This window comes from Rhinolophus ferrumequinum, chromosome 13 (genome assembly GCF_004115265.2).
Source record: "Rhinolophus ferrumequinum isolate MPI-CBG mRhiFer1 chromosome 13, mRhiFer1_v1.p, whole genome shotgun sequence".
NCBI classification, from domain to species: domain Eukaryota; kingdom Metazoa; phylum Chordata; class Mammalia; order Chiroptera; family Rhinolophidae; genus Rhinolophus; species Rhinolophus ferrumequinum.
In genome coordinates, this window is record NC_046296.1 from 51112862 (window position 1) to 51119067 (window position 6206).

Consider the following 6206-nt stretch of genomic DNA (forward strand, 5'->3'; position numbering starts at 1 on the left):
CCAGCAGATTCTTGGGGAGGTAGAGGCGGCGCACATAACCCACACTGGTGGTGCTCAGAGCTGCCCAGTCTTCAAGGACAAGGAGGGGTATGGCAGGCAAAGAACTGGGTAGGCCGACATCCTAGTCAGAGGGAAAACTGAACACAGCGCACTGAGTTAGAGGAAGTATGTCACTTTTCAAGGGTGAACAAGGAACTTTGTGTGACTGAAGCTTTGCAGAGGCAGGTGGGGCCTTGCGGGAAGCCAGGAGTGGGGGGCCAATGATGGCAGGGCCAGGAAAGTGACCTGGTCAGACTTTGTGGCCCCGTCTGCAGGGGACGTAGAGCAGTTGGTGAAGAGGTGGTAGCAGCCAGGAGGAAAGCTTCCCTATTCCAGGCAAGCCTCCTCACGTCTTCTCACCTGCACACAACAGAGACCCTAAGTAACGGTGTATGAGCTTGACCTCTAAACATGCATTTTGGGCCAGTCACTGGTCTAAGCACTTTGCACATATTAACTTATTTTTATGCTCACAACAGCCCTAGGTAGCCATATTATTATCCCCATTTTAGAGGTAACGAAGCTGAGGCACCGAAAGGGTAAGAAACTTGCCCCACAGCACAGTGTTAGAGCTGGGATTCAGGGACCGGCCCTCTGGCCTCAGAATCCATGCTCTTCACCAGTCTGCCTTCCAAGGCTGTTTTGAAAACGTGGTAACTGTGAATGGTGTGGAGCACACTCAGTTGTGTTGAAATGCCTCATCCCGAAGTCTCTCTGCTATTTACAGTGAGAACTTGGCTCAGTCACTTCCCCTCTCCGGGCCGTCTCGTTTCCCAATGTCTAAAATGAGAGGTTGGCCTAGATGTGGGATATAAGCCGGAGCCCTGGGAGCCAAAGAACAAGCTGTGTTTGGCCAGCTATTTTGTTTTAAGTTCAAAGTGACTGTCTTTAAGGGGTCTCTCTCCCTTTTCACCCTGGAACCACCACTTTGAATAGTCTTACATCAGGCCCACTTTCCTTAATGAGCTATCTGGCATCCGAGAGCATTGCAGTCTGAGATCACGATTCAGACAACGCCTAAATCTGAGACCCTATGAATGTACGTTTCTTTCCCCTTCACTTTTCTTCTCCCTCCCCCACCGATCCCACTTAAAGAACACGGTACCTGGGATGTTTCTTGTGCAAATGCTCGGAGCCTTGGCTGCCCACCTCTGTTGTGGAAGTAAGTCCTCTACTTGGCATTGCCTGTCAGAGGTGAGCCAGTGTTCTTTCTTGCTGCCATGTGACCTGAAAATGCTGATTTGTATTTGCTTCTGGAAGGGAGACAGATGAAGCTTGTTTTAGAATATAAGGTTAATCCAATTTCGGAATCTGTTGCACATGGAAAGATGAATTCTGTTATTTTCACTTAATCTGGAAGGTTGCTTCTTTTCAAATTTATAATCATTTGCTGGAAGAATGAAGGCCTTTTATTATGCTTCATGAGCTTATGCATCCCCATGTTGAATGCCTTTCATTTCCTGCAGCAGAAATACATTCAGTATTGATATAGTGGCTCTGAGGATTTTATTGGGCTTTGTAAACATTCTCTCATGGCCGCTGCAAAGCAGGTACCAGGTGTTGCTGACTATTACCATATTGCCTGACACACTTAAAAGGCCCTCAAGCATTGCTGAATAAATGATTGAGCAAATAGTTTCTAGCAACTGGAGCCTATGCTGGTTAATAACTCACTGAACTTCACTCAGTTTATAGGAATATATTTTTAGAATATTGTATGGTTTATAAGTTTTCACACATTCTCTAAAAATTATTTTGTGTTTTACAGTTGAGGAAATGAGGTTTCAAGAAGTTAACTAACTTCAAAGTTACACTGTGATGTTTAATTTTCTGACCTCAGGGTGTCAGTGTCAAAATAAAAGTAAATATTAAACCACAGTTGTTGGAAAAAAAATTTTTGAAGTTGTGTAAGCTAAAGCTTTAGGTACTAAAACAAACATGGCAGAAAAAATGACATCACAAAAACTGGAAGCAGTACTATTATTTGTACTTTGCAGTTTGCTTTTTCTCACATGATTTCATTTGAAGCCTCCCCCAGACACACACACACACACACACACACACACTCTCTCTCTCTCTCTCTCTCTCTCCCTCTCTCCCTCCCTCTCTCCCTCCCTCCCTCACTGGAGTAAAATCATCTCACTTCAGGTTAGCCAGCTAACAGCAACAATAACAAACTGCCCCCGATTTTCTTTTCCAACACTGGTCAGGCTGGCACTTAAGACTGAATTTCTTGCATACTCATGCCATCTACTGGTACTTTTTTGGTAGCATGGGTTCCAGCTGATTTTACATTAAAAAATATTTTTTCTTCAGTGTATTAAACTTCAGCAGGACCACTCAAGTGTTTTACTCCCTACTCAAGTCCTTAAAAATACCCCTTCCTAATCTTTAAAAGTTGTTTTCTAAGGAGCCTCCTCTAAAACAGGACCCAAGACGTACTTAGGAACTGCAATTCTTATTCTCTCTGGCACAGGGAAAGTTTTAGAAATGCCTCCGAGCACTTTTCAATTGGCTTAGAACCTGGGGGAAGGGATATGGCTTAGCTAGGGACAGAGAACACTCAGGGAATTACAAAGCATTCAGTCAGGCCTCCACTTTGCCCCGTATTTCCTGGGAAGGCTACAGGGAGACAGGGTTAGTTGAGAAGGTAGGTAGTGAGGGACTCCATGGTGACTCAACAGCTGGTGGAGGAGGAAATTCTGGAGAACACATAAGCCAGCCCCCTGACTCGGGCACACTAGAGTGGTTTCTCAAACTGCACCCATCCCTGAAAACCTCTGGCCAATCCTCAGGAACACAAATACCTCTTTTTAAGGCTGGGCTTTGCTCTGGATGTTTTTTTGAATTATTAGGTTACATTTGTCTTTGCTTTTTAAGTCCAAGGACAAGAGATGACTTGTTCTTTAGGGTAAACGGGCAGAGGATTAAGGTGAGATGAATTGGTACATAAAACACTTTTCTCATAACCTTAGGATTCTTTGAAAACTAGACGAATAGTATTATAGCAGTAGTGTGAAATAGGCTGAGACAAACAGGAGAAATGAAATTTAGTATGAAAAGTAACTAGTCAATAGTTACTTTTACTTGGGAAGCTGGTAAGACATGCAATTAGTGGAAATTCTTGCAGGATTCTTTGGGAGGAAAATAGAGGTTTTTATTTTTTTCCTTATTTCCATTATCATTGAGGTTGTAATCAATGAACCTTTTATCTTTCTTCCTTCTGCTCTATGATAGGAGAAAAATAGGAGCTTTGATGATTTTTGAAAGCAAAATAAAATGTCTACTGCAGTAGATTATGAAAGATTCTTTACGGCAAAAGGTCAAGATGGTAACATTTGATAAACAGATTTCATGCCCTATCTGCTTAAAGGTTTAACATTAAATATCAAGACCAGTAAGAATTTAAAGAACTTTGAAAGCATTCTGGTCATTCTCTAGAACAAAATTTCAGATTTCTGTATTACTGTGAAGGCTATTAGGCTCTACAGACTTGTCAAAATCAACGCAAACTGAGGATAGGCTGAAACAAAACAGGATAGACTGAAAAACTTTGGAAAGGGTATTTTTAGATAAACTGCTTCATTTCCCCTTTTAAAACACAGGCGGATGAATTCTGCATGAACACACTGTGAAGGGTTGTTCATCAGGAGTACTGAAAAGAGTAATTATTCCATATATTTGCATAATAATTAACAGGCTTTTAGGCCAAATATTCACTATATTCTAACAATCATTTAAGACAGGGCTTGTTTCTGTAATTCCTACTTGCGTAAACTAGGTTTCAGAGGTTAAATCACACACTTCCCAGTCACACAGCCAACAGGTCAGTCAGCATTGAAGACAGGTCTTTAAAGTCTAGTGATCTGTCTAGAAACTTTCCTAGAGACTTTGCCTCTCCTTAAAAGTGTACCTAACTATTGTATTATACTTATCCATTTTTAAGTCAAGTTTATAAGCAGGTGGAAATCAGATTAATGTTTTTCCTTATTTACACTTCTTACCCGGGGGCCTCTTGTAACAAACACCTACTTTTACCAGGTTGTTAACACCACAACCGTACAATATTTTGAATTTGAATAACCTTTTGAATAGTAATTCTCAAGTATTAGCAGATAGGTTACCGTTGCAATTTGGCAAAAAAAAAATCTGGACTTCTTGGCTTTACCTCAGAGCCCAATTCAGTATTAGGGAAAGGAATGGGGACTTATTCACAAGACTCCCAAGTAGTCAAATTGCAGATGATTTAAAAAACACCTAAATATGTAAAGCAATGCTCAGGACCACACCACCTTTTGGCGTTGTGCTTTTGGAATGTACGTTTTATGCCCCAATATAGAAGTTCCAGTATTTTAAAATAAAGAAGCCATACATTTCACACCCAATTTAGGATGTGTATCCACCCTAATTTCTCCTTAGTTCTGCTTTATTTCTATAACAGATATCTTCATATCAGTGCTAAGTACTAGCCTAACAGGTTTTCAGTTTAATCTTGCTGTTTCCTATTCACACCCTCCCTGGATTAGAAGTAAGAGTTTGGGTTTTATATGGCCCCAGTTGGGAAGCTGGTAAGACATGCAATTAGTGGAAATACGTTTAAACTGTGAGATGTTTTTATACCTTGTGGAAATGAATCATCATAAACATCTCTTAGTATTTTATAATCATTAGTTTCCCAATCCTGCCAAATCCAATCCCAAAGCACCCCCTCACAACTGTCACTTAAATCATTACAAAATTGCTAACAAAATTTGAACCCAGAGTATTCACTTTAGGGTCCTTTTAAATAAAAGCACTCATGTTAAGATCAAAACAACTTATGGTCACTGTCACCTAAAATTAAGAGGAAGGATTCTAGAATCTTCAAAGGAAAACACTTAACGTGTACCCCCTCAGTAACCCACTCAGTATGCAGCATGTTCACCTGCACTTGGTTAATCTTCCCACCCTAAAGCAAGATCATTCCATTAGCGGTTTCCCATCTCACGTGAACAATGTGCTTGCTTCTGTGTAAAGAATCCAATCTGAATGGATCTTCCATATAGCTTGCTGTGGTAGCTGCCACAGTCACCTCGAAAGTCACCTGAGCAGTATGACATTGTATTTGTTCATATATACGAAACTGTAGTTGTCAGTGTCTGAGGCAAAATCATCTCAGAGGAGTTAATACTGGTAAATTCAGTATCTCCAGGTGTAAATTAGGTAGAGTTAACTAAGCCAGAATGTCACCTGGCTGCCAAATGAAGACACGCTATAGCTACTCAAAGGTAGGACATATGTGTTCATAGACAAAAACTAAGACGAGATGATTACTAGACAAGGATCAGTGGAAAATAAGTAGCAGTGTTGCACCAATGCAAGATAAAATATACTTTATTTTGACAGCAAATGCACGCAGTGCTATATAGGTAAGGCATGCGACTGGGGACCTGCATATGGAAAAGAACGGGAAGGAATGCTGTTTCTTAACGCTTAACGACTTAGACCGTGGTGAAAGACAGAGAAGGATTTGTGTCCACTCATCTCAAATGCAGTATTTATTACACACCTACTTAATCAGATCCCTATACCTCTAACAAAGTGCCCAAAGGCAAATAAGAGAAACTTAACTGTACTCAGAAGAAGCTTCTAATATCAACGACAAAAAGATTTTGCTAACTGAGGCAAATTTCCTCTCTAAACATAGACCTAGAAATTGAGAACTCAAACATCCATTCACTCATTTAAATTAGCCGATTTTAACAGTATTTATTCCACTAGAAACATATTAGACTATCTAGAAATAGTTTGGATAAAGAAACATTTCCATTTTAATACTTCATAATGTTGTAAATTTTGGGCTAAAATAACATCCTGAGTCAAATTTGATCCCTGTCTACTTGAAGGGACCAAGTACAGTTTCAATTTCAAAAGCTGAATTTCTTAGGGAAGATCTGAGAAAACAATGCTTACGAGAGCTAGTCCTTTGATGAAACTATTAGGCTCTAAAGACTTGTCAAAATCAACGCAAAACAGAGCATAGACTGAAACACAAACCTGAGGATAGGCTGAAATGCTTTGCAAAGCAGTATTTTTAGAAAAGCTGCTTCATTTCCCCCCTTCTTTTAGAACACACGCAGATGAAGTGCTTTCTGCATGAATGCACATCGACATTCTGTTCAACTGTT